Source organism: Gadus macrocephalus, chromosome 4 (assembly GCF_031168955.1).
Source record: "Gadus macrocephalus chromosome 4, ASM3116895v1".
In the NCBI taxonomy this organism is placed as follows: Eukaryota; Metazoa; Chordata; class Actinopteri; order Gadiformes; family Gadidae; genus Gadus; species Gadus macrocephalus.
Genome location: NC_082385.1, coordinates 29,838,458 through 29,859,237, shown reverse-complemented (window position 1 = coordinate 29,859,237; position 20,780 = coordinate 29,838,458). Strand labels below are relative to the sequence as shown.

Genomic DNA, 20,780 nt, shown 5'->3' with positions numbered 1-20,780 from the left:
AACGAGGCCCTGGTTAATAAAGAATAATGGTGATAAACAACTCAGAGGATCCACTGAATGTTCTCTGGGTTCAGCAGAGGATCACTTTGCACTTTGAAGGGACACTGTGTAATATTTTAAGTCATTTATTACCTCAAATCAACGTATTCATTCATAAATAAGTCCTCATTGGTGTAAAATTATCTCTGCCAAAAATCTCACTCATCCTCCTGAGCGAAGAATAATTAATATGTAGTTACATAGGACGGGTAAGCTTCATGGAGGCTTCCATGTTCTGTCTATGAACTGCCGAGAGGGACAAAAAGCACTACGTGGTACAGGAAATGCAAACGCGTTTTCACTCTGAGCCACCGTGAATGATTGAAACAATTCACTATCTTGCTCGAGGAGTAATTACTCATACATCATTAGCTTACACTAGGCAAGGCAAGGCAAGGCAAGGCAACTTCATTTATACAGCACTTTTCATACACAAGGCAGACTCAAATTGCTTCACATATAAACATTGTCATACAATAAAATAAAATAATAGATAAGTAAAACAAAACATATGCAAGAAATGAGTAAAATAGAAAGTGCAATGTATTTAAGAGAAAATTTAATTGAAAGTTAAAAAGGCTTTTTAGTAAGTAAAATTGAAAGTGCAATGTATTTAAGATCAGATCAACAGTCTCTCTGGAACCCAAGTCGGGACTACAACCCGACCTAAAGGAACTTGGTCCTTTCTCTGGAACTCCAATCCAGATTCTAGGACTCTAACCCAGACATCACTAATGATTCAATGCAGTTTGAAATTTGTTTGAAATAACGAACCTCATCATCACTCGAATGACTCGATGAGGTAGTATTGGATGTCATGACACAGCTTCTTGGCACATACTGCCCACTGTAGTTTTTGAACAAGTGAGCACTATTAGTTTGAATGCAATATACAATTGTACCACTAGAGGGGAGTAATTTTTACACAATGTCCCTTTAAGGTCGGGGGTTCACTGAATAAAAAGCACGACAGAGGCTTCGTCTACACAACATTAATAACCAGGATACCAGCAAGTGCATTTCCACCTCAGACTCATACGCCAGATGAGGGACAGAGTATGGAGAGAGTTCTAGAAGTGAGCCGACAGGAAGCAGACCCCAGCTACTGTCTCTCCAGAGACGAGCCTTGCAAGCTGGTTGATGCACCATCTCCCCGTTTAACAGGACCCTGAGCCTCCATGTTGAAACACACAGAGGTGTGTGTTTGAGGCGCTGAGCTGCAGAGCAGTAGGTCCGAGCTCTCTGAGTGGCCAACGACGTGCGTCGCGACGTAGGTCGCATCGGTCGCGACGTGGGTCGCATCGATCGCGACGTAGGTCGCGATGTAGGTTGCATTGGTCGCTATGTTGGTCGCTCGTCTGGCTGCTTTCAGTCGCTGTGGTCGCTGGCTGGCTTGTCCGCTCAAAGTCTATTGGCGGTCGTTAATCAGTTGATTTGCATGTTATTAACGGTTTTTTTGCGACAGTTGAAGTACCAGAAAGCCATGCTCTCTGGCGAAAGCTACCTACAGCTCTTTATTGCTAATATTGTTTAATATTTTTCCATTGAAGTACAGTTTAAAATGATGAAATCGTTGGTCTATCGGTATCAATAAAATATATTAGTTGTTAAATGTCATTGAAGTGTGTAATATTTTAAGTCATTTATTACCTCAAATCAACGTATTCATTCATAAATAAGTCCTCATTGGTGTAAAATTATCTCTGCCAAAAATCTCACTTATTTATTAATAATTAATTATTAATTTATATGTAGTTACATAGGATGGGTATGCTTCATGGAGGCTTCCATTTTCTTCCAGTCTATGAACTGCCGAGAGGGACAAAAAGCACTATGTGGTACTGGAAATGCAAACGTGTTTTCACTCTGAGCCAGCGTGAATGATTGAAATAATTAACTTTTTTGCTCTGGGAATAATTACTCATACATCTTTAGCTTACACTAATGATTCAATTCAGTTTCAACTTTGTTTAAAATAACAAACCTCATCATCACTCGAATGACTCGATGAGGTAGTATTGGATGTCATGACACAGCTTCTTGGCACATACTGCCCAGTGGTTTTTGAACAAGCGTGCACTATTAGTTTGAATGCAATATACAATTGTACCACTAGAAGGGCGTAATTTTTACACAGTGTCCCTTTAAGCCCAATAAGGTATATTATGCACAAAGTTCTTCGTTATAGAGTGATAGACTTTAATATAAGTGCAATGATAAGGAGCCAATGACACAGTGGTACAAGCGGTAGTGACGCTAGGTTAGTATCAAGTAGGTCGGTGTTTGATTATCTCCACGGACAGCTATATTTTTGCTCTTTTGGTCAAACTTATTGACGTAATCGGCCTCTTTCATTTCAACATTTTGTATGATTTAGTACGATGGTATGATAATTATACGACGTAATGACGGGCTGCGACGCCTGGCTGGTACCGGCTGGCTGGCTGCGACGACAGGCCAGCCACGGCTGGCCGCTGTCTGCGGCTGGCAGCTGGCAGCTGGCTCTGGCAGGCTGACCGACTAATGCCGCTTTTCCACCGCACATGTAGCTCGACTCGACACGACTCGACACGACACGACTCGACACGGTAGCAGCACGGGTGCTTTTCCACCGCAAATAGTACCTCCTGGACGTGGGCGGGGTCGGCTGCGCGAAAGGGCCGTGACGTATTTGTGTACGCGACGCAAACAACACATACGCAACCCACACATGGACAGAACCCACATAACAACAATGGAGGACATCGATCACATTACTATTATTAGCTGGCATGTTGAAGAAGTTGGAGAAGTGGAACATGTTGGCTGCGGCGCTGCTATGGATGTTACCAGCATGGTTGCCATGTCGCTCTCGTGACTTCGTCACACTCTCTGGCCAATCAGTCGCCGGCCGTCTGCCGACGTCACCTTTTAGCATTGGCTCAGCTCGCTTGGAACCTAGAGCGAGTAGGTACTAGAAAAAGCAGCCACTTCAGGTACCAGATACCATGGTACCGCGGTGGAAACGCAAAAAATGCGAGCTGAGTCGAGTCGTGTCGAGTCGTGTCGAGCTGGTACCATGCAGTGGAAAAGCGGCATATGTCGCGACCATAAAAGCGTTGCGACCCTTTTGGCGGCAAATAGGACGCAACCAACCAGAGGTATGGCTGAACAACCCAGTCTCACCAATGTGCGTACAGATCGCACGGTTTTACACTTTCAAAATGGGTGCAGTACATGCGCAAAATGACAATTTCGCGTGCATGATACTCAAAACCCAGCATTAACTTCTGTGGAGGGCAGATGCGTCCACATACCATGCATCACTTTATACGCATATGGACGTCGCCAGCGAGAATTTCCGACGAAAGATGGGTACCTTTGTCGTCGTTTTTCAACGCGGGGGTATGTCAGATAGACATTCATGTTATACTTTTTGCGTCGTTTTTCAACAGGGGGGTCAATCAGATAGACAACTATGCAACTGTACCACTAGCAACTATTGATTTGTTTGACATGATCTAAAAAAACAACAACGCAGACCATCAGAGCCATCTACCTTAGGTTACTTTGATCTTGCATAGTTTTATTCAGCTCCCGTGTTTGTAACGTAAGGTAAAACTAATCATAATAATGACGATGATGATGATGATATAGTAATTATAATAATTTAATATTTAGCTCACTTTGTGTATCTGTCGCCAAAAGCATTCGTTGACAGTGTACGTTTTTCATGAACACTGGATTACGTTGCATTTCAACATAAAATAGCGTGTTATACCGTGCAGCATCCGTGAAACTTCCCATCGCTGCCAGTACGGGGAATGTGACGGTGATGCAGGGTTGCAAGCTACACGGGTTGTTTTAATAACGGAGTCGAGGGTGTAAACCTCAAAGGTGCGGGTCACGGTTTTCTTGGCTTAGACTTTTGTTCAAATCCCTTCACTTGATTTAAGCCATTTAACGTTTCTTTATGTCTTAATCTATAAGATATTTTCAACCTCACTTTGTACGACAGCACTCACTGCATTTTCTGCAGGAAATGCATTTTCTAGTTCATAAACTCGTCTTCAGTTAAGATCTCTTCCACACGTAAATATATATTTCTGAAAATATTGTTCTCCCCTTCGGTTATACAAAGAATCCTGTCCTAAACAACGGTGTTCATGTAAAATATTTCTGTCTTTAAGAAAACGCCCAAACAATTTAAAACAATCACATAAGCTTGCCATGCCATTAGGTGGCGGTAAACTTCATGTTAAAAAACAAAGAAGGACATGAGGAGCAGCAGCAAGCAGGCGCATCGATATGATTCTTTTTAACCGATCATGACGAAGCAATGTTAGGTTGTCTTGTAAAGAAGGGCTGCCACCTGACACCTAGCGGTAGCTTTTTGAATGTCACACTTTTAAATGTAAAGACATTCAACGATCAAAAAAATACCGCTAGGTGTCAAGATGTGACCTCACTTCTGGCTGATACTGTATTTTATGTTTATATGTATATATTTAATTGTATTACGTGTAGATGTAGATCGCAGTACTGTATGCATTTGTGTAGGGCAACACAGTGTTCTGAATTGTATTCAGGGATAGACTAAATCACTCAAAGCGGACGTGATGCCAACTCTTCCATCAACACGAGGGTACGAGCCTTAAGCTCTTTGCCGCAGCGTCTGTGAACAGATTTTCTGTGAACTCACCAGTGGTTACGATACATGTATACAGGTCCTTCTCAAAAAATTAGCATATTGTGATAAAGTTAATTCTTTTCCATAATGTAATGATAAAAATTAAACTTTCATATATTTTAGATTCATTGCACACCAACTGAAATATTTCAGGTCTTTTATTGTTTTAATACTGATGATTTTGGCATACAGCTCATGAAAACCCAAAATTCCTATCTCAAAAAATTAGCATATCATGAAAAGGTTCTCTAAACGAGCTATCAACCTAATCATCTGAATCAACGAATTAACTCTAAACACCTGCAAAAGATTCCTGAGGCTTTTAAAAACTCCCAGCCTGGTTCATTACTCAAAACCGCAATCATGGGTAAGACTGCCGACCTGACTGCTGTCCAGAAGGCCATCATTGACACCCTCAAGCAAGAGGGTAAGACACAGAAAGAAATTTCTGAACGAATAGGCTGTTCCCAGAGTGCCGTATCAAGGCACCTCAGTGGGAAGTCTGTGGGAAGGAAAAAGTGTGGCAGAAAACGCTGCACGACGAGAAGAGGTGACCGGACCCTGAGGAAGATTGTGGAGAAGGGCCGATTCCAGACCTTGGGGGACCTGCGGAAGCAGTGGACTGAGTCTGGAGTAGAAACATCCAGAGCCACCGTGCACAGGCGTGTGCAGGAAATGGGCTACAGGTGCCGCATTCCACAGGTCAAGCCACTTTTGAACCAGAAACAGCGGCAGAAGCGCCTGACCTGGGCTACAGAGAAGCAGCACTGGACTGTTGCTCAGTGGTCCAAAGTACTTTTTTCGGATGAAAGCAAATTTTGCATGTCATTCGGAAATCAAGGTGCCAGAGTCTGGAGGAAGACTGGGGAGAAGGAAATGCCAAAATGCCTGAAGTCCAGTGTCAAGTACCCACAGTCAGTGATGGTCTGGGGTGCCATGTCAGCTGCTGGTGTTGGTCCACTGTGTTTTATCAAGGGCAGGGTCAATGCAGCTAGCTACCAGGAGATTTTGGAGCACTTCATGCTTCCATCTGCTGAAAAGCTTTATGGAGATGAAGATTTAATTTTTCAGCACGACCTGGCACCTGCTCACAGTGCCAAAACCACTGATAAATGGTTTACTGACCATGGTATTACTGTGCTCAATTGGCCTGCCAACTCTCCTGACCTGAACCCCATAGAGAATCTGTGGGATATTGTGAAGAGAAAGTTGAGAGACGCAAGACCCAACACTCTGGATGAGCTTAAGGCCGCTATCGAAGCATCCTGGGCCTCCATAAGACCTCAGCAGTGCCACAGGCTGATTGCCTCCATGCCACGCCGCATTGAAGCAGTCATTTCTGCAAAAGGATTCCCGACCAAGTATTGAGTGCATAACTGAACATAATTATTTGAAGGTTGACTTTTTTTGTATTAAAAACACTTTTCTTTTATTGGTCGGATGAAATATGCCAATTTTTTGAGATAGGAATTTTGGGTTTTCATGAGCTGTATGCCAAAATCATCAGTATTAAAACAATAAAAGACCTGAAATATTTCAGTTGGTGTGCAATGAATCTAAAATATATGAAAGTTTAATTTTTATCATTACATTATGGAAAAGAATGAACTTTATCACAATATGCTAATTTTTTGAGAAGGACCTGTATGGGCTCCACCATTCCCACGCCGGAGAGACGAAGCCCTGCTCTACCCAGAAGTCCTAGCGATGGTGTTACAGAATAGTTTAATAGAAAATATACATAATATCCTAATGACACATAACTGGACCGGTGTATTGACCTATTATTGCTATGTATATTATTTTATTGTATTGCAGTGTTTTTTTTTAACCGAACCATTAGAGAGAAATTCATCGTGTGAGTTGATGTATAAATCAAACCCCGGATCAGGTCTTGAATGTGTTACCTCGGGTTTCACATACACTAAAATTGGAACGATACAGAGAAGATTAGCATGGCCCTCGCGCAGAGATGACACGCAAACTCGTGAAGCGTTCTATATTTTAGTTTCTTATTAATATCTCTATTCTTATAATAGGGGATTATCACGCTTCCTGGTTCCGGTGGCGGGATTTGTCTTCGTTGTGCATGAACACTTCCGGCGCACTTCCACCATGGCTGAAACAAAGGCGAGATGTCACTGCTCTCTGTTCCACTTTATACATCTAACAAACAACACCAACCCTACTTAAGTTTTCATGGATTCCCGACTGAAATGAGTCTAAGGAAGAAGTGGATTCAAGCGGTTCGCCGGGATGAAGGGCCAAACTTTAAAATAAAACAAGGTAGCATGTTTGTTTGTAGCCGGCACTTTAGTGAATCAGACTACAAACGCTACAGCTAGCAACCAACCGGGGTCACACCAAGCGACTGAAAATCGGGTCTGTACCCTCCCGTTTCCAGTGGAACAACTGGGGACTGCCAAGAAGGGGGTCTGTTTATAAAAGAGCATCAACTCGCTTAGGCCATGACGTTCACCCATCCCTTCCCCTGGAGCAACCGCTGCCCTGTGAATAAGAGCCGATGGAGGAGATCTCAGCTTCGGTGGTGATGACAGAACATGATTTCGGTTCTGCTCCTAAACCAGGTTTGTCAGTGTTTGTTAGTGTTCTGAAATATTGGCCTACTATTACCCCATACTGTTCTTAAACCACCTACCTGACAGGATGTACTACCTATGGTTTAATCACAGAATTGGCTATTAGTAGGTTATACCGAGGAGGTAGGTCAACTTTTCAGAACTCAGGCACAACATGTTTAGTCTTATTAATGTCCCAGCATTTGACCAAACCACAATGTGAAAAGCTTCATCACAAGTACAAATGTTGCATTTTATATCTTACTTAATTAATTGTAAAGGTGAATATTGAGCTATAAAAAGCAAAATTTAAAAGCAATATTGAGCTACAAAAAGCAATTTCTTTAGAGGTCCAAACTGCTTCCAATATGCAAGTCACAGCCAAAATCTGGGTTAGATGTTTTAATTTCATCTCATACAGGTGCACTGGATGCTGCTGCTGTAAACATACAGCAATTGGAAGAAACAGTCAAGGAGCTGTCACAGCTGAAAGTGGTTCAAGTGCATTTTCACAGATTCTGTGTCTCAGACGCGGACATCCTTTTTTACACCAGATTCACATCAAGAGATGTTTTTTGTGACTTCTGGGAGGTTATTCAACCATCTGCCTCCATGTTGGTTTATTGGTCGAAAGCTCAGAAAAAGAAACAAACATTTGAACCCATTTCTCCCAGTCCAACGTGTAGACTGCAACTGGTTGAGTTTTTTCTCTTCTGCTGCCGGGTTGCTGCAGGCCTGCAAGAGAAGGTGCTGGCTGACATGTTTCAGGTCAGTGTGTCCACTGTCTACCATGTTGTTATACCGTGGGCCAACTACCGTTACCTGCTCCTTGGCTCCCTCCCCATCTGGATGAGTAAACTGCAAGTCAAGAACACCATGCCAAGATAATTTGTGTAGTCCAGTCCAGATGTTCGGGTAATCATCGACTGCACCGAGGTGCAGTCGATGATTACCCGAACATCATCTTACAAGAACACAACAACCTTTAAGGCCTTGATTGGGATTGCCCCTTGTAGTGCTGTGACTTTTGTGTCAAGTCTCTTCACCGGCTCCATCTCCGACCCAGAGCTGACTGAACGAAGTGGACTGCTGGATTTACTGGAGCCAGGAGATGGCTGCATGGCAGACAAGGGTTTCACCATCGAGAAGCCACTAGCTGATCGTGGGGCAATGCTGATTATACCACCCTTCAAGATGACAGGTAGGCATGAAAGGAATGAACATTTTAAATTAAAACTTTGACCCAAATGTGACCATTAAGATATGCAGACAAATGTTTAAGATGGACTGAAGCACTCACAATAATATTACTAATTAATTTATCTCTAACCACTGCGCAGTTCACTGAAGAGGATGCTCTGAAAACACAAGCAATCGCTCGACTTCGAATCCTCGTAGAAAGAGCAATAGGCAGAGTCAAGGAATACCGCATCTGGGAACACACTGTCCTTTCACCTTGTCTGCGACAGTCAATCAGCTGTGGACCGTCTGCTGTGTGATGACCAACTTCCAGGGACCACTTGATTTAAAAGGCTACATCCCTGTTGAATAGTGTTTCTACTCAAACATGTACCTATAAATATTAAATATAATATATAAATATTAAAACGAGAGGCACTGAACATTTGGATTGGTCCCTTCATTTTTTCCGGAGCTGTAATTTTGTACACTGAAAACATTGTATATATTGAATGACATGTAATGTAATTGAATGAGAAGTCTTTCATCTATAATCAATTTTAAAGTCCAGTCAGTCCATCCTGAAAGTATTCAAAATAATGTTAATATATAATGTAGTAAATTATGTACTCAGAAAAAGAGAATGAATTAAATCCTTTTATTCTTTCAGTTCCTTTATTCATTCAGTTCATTTCACATTCATTTCACTTTCTGCTGAAGATACACATTCATATATGTACCAAAGAAGTACAAGTCTACCTTATTTTTCATCTCTTATCATTTCATCCCTCCAGACTGAGCTGACGCCAAACCGACGTTACCATAAGCCAACCTACCTAGCGTAAGCTAGCTAGCAGACACTCGCATTCGTAGTCGTTATATTTCTCGAAAAATAAACAATCCCTTGTCCAGTTTGGAGCGGGCTGTTATGGAGTGTTGTTCGGTAAGTCTGTGAACTTCAGAAAACGTGACTTTGGGTACATTTATCAGGGATGTCGTGAAAGTGAACTGCCGGTCCTCCATCATCAGTTCGCCAGAGTGATGAGTGGTTCACCGGATGTCACAGTGCACAATGAACACCGAATGCGGAAGTACTACGTATCAGCGTGATAATCCCACATTGTAATAATAATTTATGGGTTGGGTATTCTTTCTGTTGAGACATTTTTAGCTCCTTCTCTCGCTGCGTCCTGGTGAACCCGAGAACGGATTGCGACATAGTATTTTAGTTCCATGTACTCCATTGAGAGCGTGTGATTCAAGCATGTCACCGTAACACTGTCCAAAGCATCAAACATACCACAGCGAGAGTGTCCTGCTGTTCAACTCATAGAGCTGGGCGCCCGGGCCATCAACCTCTGGTGTCCCAGCACAAGGTCGCCAGGAACGTGGAGAGAGAGAGAGAGAGAGAGACACACACACACACACACACACACACACACACACACACACACACACACACACACACACACACACACACACACACACACACACACACACACACACACACACACACACAGGGCCGGCCGTTTCGGAGCCCTAGGCGACTCGAAATGAACTTGCGGGGGGGGGGGGGGTGCTACGCTGACGGTTTCGGGCCGCCCTGACAATTGCTCCCGCGCCCCCTCGCTTCTCCGTTCGCGTCGTATATTTTAATTGATATATTTTTTAATTAAGGGCGCCACCAGAGGGCGCCCCCGACGCATTTGTCGCCCTAGGCGGTCGCCTAGCTCGCCTATGCCGATCGCCGGCCCCACACACACACACACACACACACACACACACACACACACACACACACACACACACACACACACACACACACACACACACACACACACACACACACACACACACACACACACACACACACACACACACACACACACACACACACACGGGGGCACGTCCGCGGCCACACACGCACACTCCTGTCCAAACATTCTAAAGGCAAAATCATATGTCAGTGTGAACATTATTTTTTCACTTTTTAACTTAATCAACAAAGTTCTTTTTCGATCAAAGCGTCTTCTAAATGACTCAACAGCAGGTCTCCATGGTGACGGATGATGAAGTATTGGCCCCTTTGGGTGCTGGGACTGCGGTGCGTCCCTGAAGCCCCGGGGCCAGCTCCGCTTGGTCGCTGGTCGACGGCGGCGAGCTCGATGAGCGCGGGGAAGACGAAGGCCGACGTGGCATGCGCTGATGAACCAGGCCACGGCGGCGGCGGACGGCACCCCGGGAAGCGAGTTCCTGGCGCCGATGCTCCACTACACGTTGTTTTCAACCTGAAGCGATCACTAAACCATTGAGCAGTGCACATTTAACCAGTGACGTGCGCCGCTCTGCCAGTCTGCGGACTCACATGACAACCGTAGTCTTTGGGGAACACAGATCTAGAGACGGAGGACAGACGGACGCAGTGTGCTGCTCTTCCTGCACTAGAGAGAGTGTATTCTCCCACGATGTCTCCACACCATCACAAAGTTTACGGACAGACATGGACGCCGTACAGCTCGCCACTGGGGTTATTCGTACAGAGGTCTGCATGGAATGAAAGCCAGAGAGACGGAAAGAAAGAATATTGTGTCCGCCTCCGTCTGTGAAGGCCACACTCACTCCACTGTCTTTGGTGTTGACTTACTAGCATCATGCACGTTGCTGTTGTCGGTATTTTTTTGCGATAAAATTGTTATTTTCAAGAATCCAAATGAACGGGCAAAAGTCTGACATATTTTGTTACGTTGCTCATGTTTTGAAAGAGTTCTCAAGTGGGAGGACTGGTGATGTTTTCTGTTTCACTCTTGATTTCTATCTGACCCGAGATATCCTGCTGATGTGTCCCATTCTACTTTTGTCAATTTGAATTGTAGTCAAGAAAGTTTCAAACACTTTATTATGTGGTCATTCATAATTAATAAATGAATATAAACATTTTGTTTAAAAAACTGAATTTTTCAACTAAACTTACAATTCACAAAGTCAACATTTTGTAGTTGCTGTAATCATTCGCAATTTGATATCATTGAAAGTATTAAAAAACAGGAGGGAGTGAGGGAGAGTAATGAGAATGTAGCTATTCCACAGACACTGACCCCATTTTACTTTTTACATATTTTTATTGAAACATAAAGTGTACAAACATTTGATTGTGTTATATCATTCATAATGTTCTACTTCCCAAACATTAAAAAAATGTTGATATTGTTGCATTAAAACATTCTGTCAATCAGACATTGATGCTTGATTATTTTATTATAAAACAAAGGTCCTAGTCTGTTAGATTGACAGGTGAGATGATCAGGGGGGCAGAGTTGTTACCTTCATAATCACAGAGACCTGGGAAGAGGATTAGATAGAGAGGCTCACTAAAGGTGCAGCCAGTAGCAGAGTAGATATGAACCCTGGCGTCCACATCATAGAAGGAGACCAGACCCTCATCATAATCAACAAACACCCCCACCTTCTGGAGCTCAGCTCTCAGAGGATAACAGACAGCAGAGTTATCTCTCAGCACCTCATATGTTTTATCTGTTCACTTGCACCTTATATTTCTACTTTGCACTACAATTATACTGCTTATTTATACATTTATCTATCTATGTATCTATCTAATGTGTCACTATATCTCATTCTACCACTGTAGGTCAGAAGAGTGAGAATCCATTGCACCCCGACTATGTGCCAAGTTTGTTTGATTATCTCCCACCTGAGCAACGCAAAAGAAAAATAAATAGCTACAGCAAATTTGAGAAAATCCAAGCTGTCAAAAGAAAGAAGGACGCATGATGTTGGACCTGTGGCACCCTGTGATGACACCTCAGCTCAGGTCAGACAGCTAATCACAACTACTGAAACTCCACAGTCGATGCTGAGAGCAGTGTACCATGCTCCAATGAAGCCTGCCAAGAAACTGTGAGGAAACTGACAGAAGTGTGTACTGCACTGAGGTCAGAGGTTTATCAGCTCAGGGAAAAGGTTAGCAAGTTATCCTTCAGCCAGGAAACCTTCAAGGACAATGATGACATGGTGCAGGCAGGGATTAAAATTAACGACGTCCCGTCGTCCCGGGGACGCAATTAATTGTCATCGGGAGGATTTTTATTCTCTCTCGGGTCGACTTCGGGACGAAGAGAATTTTGCGGGCACTGACTTCATTTTTCTGTTTAAGTTTTCAACACTTTTTGCGATGTTCGCGATCGGTGGAAAAGACTTATTTAATGGAAAGGGCTTCGTTCAATTGGCTGGCGCGCTCGCGTTTGTGTTGTTCAGTGAGACAGCGGGTGTAAAATCCCCCGTTCGTCAGGCTTTCTTTCTTGGTTCACTGGAGAAGGCGGGGCTGCGCACGGAGTCAAAAAAAAATGTGGGCCGGCCCACCGGGAGACTTCCCGATCTCCAGCCTCTGCTGCAGAGCGAATTTAAATCGCCGGCAGAACGGCCTGGGGGTCTAACACCGTCATTCATCTAAATTTAATTTATCTAAATTTCATATATATACATAGCATTTCACATTAATCTCAATTATTACACGGGTCTTCTCAATGCCATGGAACGCTCCGTTCACTTGCATGGGACCTTCACAACTTCCGGCGGTTAATTATATTTGATAATTCACCGTTGCTAAGTACAATCATGAGTATAATTGACCGCTGTCAAGGAAAACAACAGATTTTTCGCCTCTAATGAAACCCCACTCCGCAACTACCGGTAACTTGTCAACCCCAGCGTCTTCGGCTGCTGCGTTGTCTCTTTGCAGACAGCGCAACGCCTCTACCCAAGCCCCCCCCCCCCCTTGAACCGCGGAGCCGTCGCATTTACATCAGAATTAAACCCAATAAACCCCCAATGTGTGGAGGGTCCGGGAGGGTAAATTGGGGTACTGAATTTACCACGGCACTTTGTTTCATTTATATTTCATGTGTCAAAGCCTACTGCGGGCCGATTTTTTAATAGTACATTAAATGTCTTGCATGATAGGTTGTCTAGATGCATACTGTGGCCCAGTAAGGAACAGATTCAAATTAGTTTACCCATGTGTTTCAAAAATAGTAGTTACAGAAATTGTACATCCATAATAGACTGCTTTGAAATTTTCATTGAAAGACCTAAAAACCTAAGAGCCCGAGCACAAACATATTCACAATACAAGCACCACAATACTGCGAAGTACTTGATATCAATAACTCCACGGAGAGTCATATCGTTTGTGTCTCGTGGCTGGGGAGGGCGAGCAAGTGTACAAGGCACATTACAGAGAACTGTGGCTACCTGGCAAATCTGTTACCTGGCGATTTGGTCCTAGCAGATCGAGGTTTCACAGTAGGAGATGCTGTGGGATTGTACAGCGCTCATCTCAAAATGCCTGCCTTCACTAGAGGTAAAAAGCAACTGCATCCCAGTGAACTTTAGTATTCAAGGGGGCTAGCAGCTGTTCGAATTCACGTTGAACGGGTGATTGGTCTTGTGAGGAACAAGTACACCATTTTACAAAGCACAATACCGATTTCTCTCTGCCAGACTGCAACTCCAGGAGAGCTTACATCTCTCGACAAGATGGTCAGAGTGTGCTGTGCTCTGTGCAACATTTGCCAATCTGTTGTCCCCTCGCAATAGCATGGGTGTCACTAACATTGTTTTCCTTAGTGTCACAATTGTGTACAAATGTAAATATATCTCAATCTTTGTTTTGTTATACAAGCCTACTTCCTGTAAAATTGTGTCTACTAGTTTTGTGAAGTAAACTATCAAGTGTGTGTGTGTATATATATATATATATATATATATATATATATATATATATATATATATATATATATATATATATATGTGTAAACTTAGTTTGGAAATAAAAAATATTATACATTCAAATACAAACACTTGTGGTAACAACAAATGTGCAATTACAATACATACATAATACATTTTCCCATCCCATTGGCTCCCCTGTCACAGACTGTACAAGGCTTGTACAATGGATGCACCATGGGCAGGTTACGCAGGAGTGAGACAGAAAATACTTCTGCCAGAAGATGAGTGCGGAGCAAGTGGGAGTTAAGCTGCTGGTCCTGGAAATCTGCACTTCTGAGAAACATCTTGGCCAACAACCAGTCGTACTCTGAGTCGGTAGGACAGAACATGGGGTTGTCCTTTGATGGTTCCTGCTTCAACTAAAGAAAAGGAACAGAGCTCAAAGAATGAAGTTTCCGTACATCAGCCAGCATTTGGGGATGGAATTAAGTGTTAATATCAACCCTTACCTAGATAGCTATGGGCATCAGCTGATCCTCAGAGGTTTTGTGGAGCAGGACGAGTGGGGCCATCAGGTACTGCTGCTTGCCATTAACCTTGTTGGCTTTCAATCCATCCAAGAGTTTGTAGTCACACAGGAATATGTTGCCGCTCTGTGTAAAGGTCCCATGGCATGAAAATCTCACTTTCTCACCCGTGTGTGATATAGGGCTTTGACTCCGAACTTCGTAATTTGAATATAATTCGAATATCAAAAAATAAATCAAAATTCGAACGAATATTAGGTACCCCTTAATATTCGAACCTGTTATGGGCAGGCCAACAGGCCAAAAATTACATCGTGAGAAAAGTGGATTCTGAGGATAAAACCCCATTGGCTCCCATTCATTCTGGACTCGCCTACGAGCGCCCCGCATGGTCAGAGATTATTACTGCAACCAGTCCAGAAAACCGGAACTAAGGAGCGAGTGCCCATTCTCCTCATATTAGACATTCTCTGCCTGCATCTCTTTTGCTAGGCTCCTCCCGCTGTGGAGGTACACCATTTGATCGGTGACAGGGAAGTTTTCCGGCAATACCGAACAACGATGGATCACCATTGGGTTGACACCGTTTAGAAACTGGTAGCCAAAAAGAGAATCCATCATCCAGTTCTGCTGAACGTATTCTACAAACAGAAGGCATGGTGTGAATGCATTTACAGAGGCTTAGAACACATTTATTTAAAACATTATTTGAATAAAGCTGATCTAGGTAAGATTTGAATGTTGTAAAGAGAGAGCGCCCCAAAACGATTAACATTTGATTGTAAACATCTAAACTCCCCACCTCCGTCCCTCTATGCTCTAGTGGTGGATTTAATGATTCGTTTCCGTGACCCAGTTCGCGTGATTCAGTTCGCCACGAGGAGTCGTTCGCGAATCGTTCGTTCGTTCAGTCGAGTTTCCGGTAGCACTAACTCCACTGAGTCTGACTGACTCAGCTGAGAACCGTGCAATTGGGTCCATTCCATGATGCGATTTACCGCTGCCGGAAACCAGGCTGAACGAACACACGATTCGTGAACGACTCCTCCACGTTCAGTCGAGTTTCCGGTGAATCGATTCACCGGAAACTCGACTGAACTGGGAGGAGTCGTTCGCGATTCAGCCTAGTTTCCGGTGAATCGAATGGTGAACGAGACGACCGAACGAACGAGAGAGACGAACCGGTTCGGTTTGTTCGTCCTAAAGACTCGTTCATTCGAACCGGTTCGCGAACAAACGAGCCAACACTACTATGCTCCCAACCTTCATACGCTAAGCAGGGTTAGCATAGCTGGTAGCGCTCTAATATACAAATCGTCTCACACCGAGACAGGCATGCTTGAATCATCCCTTTGACTCATACATCGATTTGTCTTAGAATTCTTGTTTAAAGTCAGAAACGTCAATGATATTGCGAAAGAGGGCCTTATACTGTTTTTACCGAATAGTAAATTTGCATAAACGTTGCCATTTTCTGTTCCACCACGTTTTTTTTTATAAAACAATGAGGGACCTTTCAAACCCCAACGTTAAACCCATAAGTTTATAAGTCACACAATAAAGTTCACAACATTGTATTATCGTTTCTCAATGTTTGCAGAATAACAATCTACTTGGGACTCAACAGTTACCATCCTACCTACAGAGCCTTGAATATTTAAAGTAAAACCGCTACATGAGCCATCAACTCAACGTGCAGCATTCTGTACTAGACACTAGACAGTGTAGTTTGTTTGTGGCGGAAGACTGTGCCAATGGCATCAATGCCACTCTTCATACAGTGAGGAATGCCCTCTGCATAACTGTGCAAGCTGGGGAATATATTTTAAAAGTTAAACGTAAGTGTGGGACATTTTCAAAATAAACAAAATAGTTTCTCCCGTGAGGCCACCAGACACCAAAGATATTTAGAACCAGGGTCATATTTTATCATAAATTCGTTTTTTTTCTTTGTTAGCTTATGAAATGTTGAATGAATTACATACATGTGAATTACATACCAATACTTTTCCTCACTCAGTTTCAACTCTTTCTTTCTGCTTTGGCTCGCAAGAGGCTGGGTGTCATAAAATACTAAACAAGCTGCAACGCAAGATAAAAACACCCTAAAGGGTACAACATGTAAAGATAATTTTTGAATTGTACTGCCTTGCATTTTTTAGGGGTTAAGTTCCATGGACCTTTTTCCTCTCTTAACTGATGAATTTCATCGTCGATGATAGAACGATGGAAGGGGAACTGGAAGGTCTCTCCTTCTGGGGACTTGACCTCCACCTTGGTAGGGAGCAACAAGTCTCCTGCCGTTTCTAGTGGCCCTACAACGTCGGTTTTGGCCAACTCAATCAGTATCAGTTTGCCAATGGACTTTTCGCTGTCCACCTTACATTTTAACCACTACAGGTGGACAGGACGAGAGAGAAGTGTGATACAGTAGCTTGTCATTAGTTCTAAAGAAACAGGTGATTCTCTTCATCATTAACATGAGGAAATGTCTTAGTGGTGTCGAGATTAGGCCCAATGAAAGACGCATGATAAGATGAATTCATCATATCACACAAACGTTATTGTCAATTACATTGACAATCATTTAATGTAGTCAAATGAGCAAGTTGACAATATTTGTACTAAAATGTATTTAAAATATCATACTTACAGGTTCAGGTCCGTAACAATGCAGGGTCCCTTCTGTCCCCACTAGTTTAATGTGGACATGATCCCAAGTGGGGGAAAGGAGATGGTCTCCATTCTTTAAGACCACTTCGTATGTAGGCATCTTTCCTTTGTAATGTTAACGTTGGAGTGGTCACTCACATGAATATTTTAACATGAGATAGAATGCAGGTCTTACCTTGTTATGTAGCCCTCTAAAGTGATGCTTGGTATTTTTGATTTGACTTGCTTTGATGCTCGTATTTCAACGTCACCCCTCCGGATATAACCCAACCCAGCTCATCAATAACTAGGGACCAGAAGAAGAACTGCTTTCCTTTGTCACTGAGGGCAATTAAACTAACGAGTTAGCCTGCTATATGTTAATCTAAGTGCTTTCATAGCTGATATCATTAGTTAGATGTAATAACAGCCTTAATCTTTTATTTAACAATGATGGGGGCACATGAAATTAACTTCGGAAAGTCCTCAGATTGTGCTTCAGCTTCAGATGCCGTCAAGAGGGGTCTCTGGTCGTAATCTGTCGCAAGTCCGTCCCTGACCAATCAGCATTCATTAGCAGAATGCTAGCGTGCACGGCCAACAACGGCCCAAATGAGATGAGTTTCTCGACTTTTGTTTTGTAGAGGAAAGTCTTTGCTTTTTGTTTTATGTTTACACTGACTTCAGTGAAGAAGTATTTTTCTTTCCCAAACAATTGGCTGCCTGCTGCCTCTTTCTTCACACACTTGGATCCACACCTTACCCAGACAATAGGCCTATTAGTTTGTTATATTCCAAGTGCAAGCAATAACATTCATTTGTGATTATAATCTTGCGTGTAACTGTAGAACAAGGAACAAGGAACAAGGAACCTTCAGACAATACTGCCCTCCTTTCCAAAGACATGGCAAAGCAAGATTTACGAGAATTAGATCCTCTTGGTGTTTCTTTTGGCTGCCTGATTGATATCTTAAAAAAGATCACGATGAGTTGACTGCAACTATATGGAGACAGTTTCACAGGGCACACAGATTGTTCGTCCCTTCTCCCTACAGAACAGGGCCTCGTTTCCCGATAACGATGGATCTTCGCTCCGATGGATCTTGCGAACCATCGTGAATTTCTTTGGAGCGTTTCCCGAAACTCCTCTTAACATGAACAAGGAATGTCGCGGCAAAATGGGGTGAAAAAGCGTTAAAATATCTCCCCATCTAGGCCAACAGCAGAGTAGCCTATGAAAAGAATAGACTGCAATAATTTGAATGCTAAAGATATTAAAAACACAATTGATTAGGCCTAGGCCGACATATGTATCAGTCCTAATCCTGAATGCACTGTGCGTACATTTTTTCACGGCATCACTTCCATATTACAAAAAAATCAAGCTGACTTTACCTGATCCGCATTCGTTTTCATTGAATGGCGCGCATTAGTTAGATTACCTTGTTACTGAAAAATTAATGGCGTAATGCCGTTCTTTTAAACAGCGTTATTACCAACACTGACTGGGAGATAGTTCAAAGAAATAAAGATTCTCTAAATAGCAGTTACAGTGCACAACAAGCAGACCTAGACCCGAACATAGCTAAGTGTTGCTTACCTATCTACATAGGGGAGGATGACGCTGAAGTTAGTATCCGATTCGCAGTATCTGATTCGGCATTTAAAGGTGACCTATTATGCTTTTTCGACTTTTATGACCTTTAAACGTTGTTCAATGGACAGTCAAGTGGAGGGGCCTTGCTCATGGAAACCTCGACACTCAGCAAGGAGGAGCCGGGAACGAACCAACAACCTTCAGGTTACCAGCCAACCCGCTCTACCTCCTGAGCTACTGCCTCCCCATGAAAGTCATGTTTAACCAAACTAAAGTGTCAAATAATGACGTACATGCATTTCGACGCATTCCCTGCTGACAGTCTGGGGTGGCTGTGCAGAGCGCTAAACACTCGGGACAACGTTTGCAATTCACTTGTTCACATTTCCGGGAAATCATCTACGTAGAGGCACTCCTGCCACGCCCCCATATGCCTGGTCAAATCTGCCCGCGCGGGCGCTTCAAGGAAGGTAACCAATCACAACGGAGTTGGGTTGGCAGGAGGGGGGCGAGGGGGCGGAGAAGGACGAAACCGAGCGTCGACAGAGAATGCTGAAAGCGCCCAGATGAGAGGAAGAGTTTCCCGAAAATCTAGATTGTTTTTTGTGTATGGTTAAACATGACTATCAATCATTATAACAACGTTTATAGGTCATAAAAGTTGAAAAAGCATAATAAGGAAGGAAAAGGTTAAGGGATTCTTAACGAGCAGCATGGAGCAACTGATTCTTTGTTGTTTAACCTCTTCAGTCGCGGTAAAGTTTCGGTTGTCATATTATATAGCGCACCATGCACAGTGGTGTCCACATCAGACAATCATTGGCTCATCATCTGCACCTGCTTATTTATTCCTTCTGTTCCCCTCACTCCCTGCTGAACCTACACAAATGTTTGTGCGATGGATTATTGACGTAACGTGGATCCATAGTCCCCGTTATTGTTTTTGAGACAAGCTTCTTCTCAACTTTTGTTTTGTAGAGGAAAGTCTTTGCTTTTTGTTTTATGTTAATACTGACTTCAGTGAAGAAGTATTTTGTTTCCCAAACAATTGGCTGCCTGCTGCCTCTTTCTTCACACACTTGGATCCACACCTTACCCAGACAATAGGCCTATCAGTTTGTTACATTCCAAGTGCAAACAATAACATTCATTTGTAGGGATGGGAATCGAGAACCGGTTCCGAGTCAACCGATTCCTTGGAATCGTTAGCAAGCCTGCTTAACGATTCCGCTTATCGGTTCCGGTCGCGGCAAATGCGTCGTGACGTCACACACACGCTGCTTTGATTAGGTTCAGAACGCAGCAAACATGTCGCCGCCGAGGAAGAATCGCATTGTGCGTTCACACCAAACGCGACGGGCTGACAAGATCCCATACAAAGTGAACGTAGAGACGCGTATAAGGGCGAGTTTTTCGCGGGAGAAAACCGGCGACACGTTTTTGTCGTGATAACAGCCAATCAGCGTTCAACAGCGTGATAACTGAGTGACATATGTAACGTAACAGCCAATCCGCGTTCAGCCGTCAAACTCAGTGCAGTGCAGTCCGGGTGAACCGCGGAATGGAGGAGAAAGTGATTGTTGCAGTTTGCGACTCCCGGAGCTCTATATATAATAGTATATAATATATTATATACTATATTATAATTGTATATATAATATCACGGCCAACAGCTCTGTCGCCTCCGGATGGCCGTAGCGTGGGGAGCTCTCATAGGGATTGGGCTTCTCTGGTTTGTTTACCGGCATTGCTATGGTTTCCGGTCTTGTGTGTTCGAACGGTTTATTAGG

The 20,780-nt window shown here is 43.2% G+C and overlaps 1 protein-coding gene, 1 long non-coding RNA gene and 1 other non-coding gene across 4 annotated transcripts in view; 2 read left to right on the top strand and 1 right to left on the bottom strand.

Annotated features, from left to right (window-relative positions):
* The window catches only part of LOC132455191 (NACHT, LRR and PYD domains-containing protein 3-like), a 381,632-nt gene that overhangs the window by 335,860 nt on the left and 24,992 nt on the right, over positions 1–20,780 (bottom strand). The gene's annotated exons all lie outside the window — the stretch shown is intronic.
* LOC132456680 (U6 spliceosomal RNA) lies at positions 6,609–6,715 on the top strand. The gene has a single exon (XR_009525546.1). It is a non-coding gene; the product is annotated as a U6 spliceosomal RNA (small nuclear RNA).
* LOC132455301 (uncharacterized) lies at positions 6,831–8,909 on the top strand. Of its 2 annotated transcripts, XR_009525152.1 has the most exons (4): positions 6,836–7,296; positions 7,709–8,055; positions 8,354–8,488; positions 8,628–8,909. It is a non-coding gene; the product is annotated as an uncharacterized LOC132455301 (long non-coding RNA). The 2 variants fall into 2 exon arrangements; XR_009525153.1 differs by having other exon boundaries at positions 6,831–7,296; positions 7,709–8,488.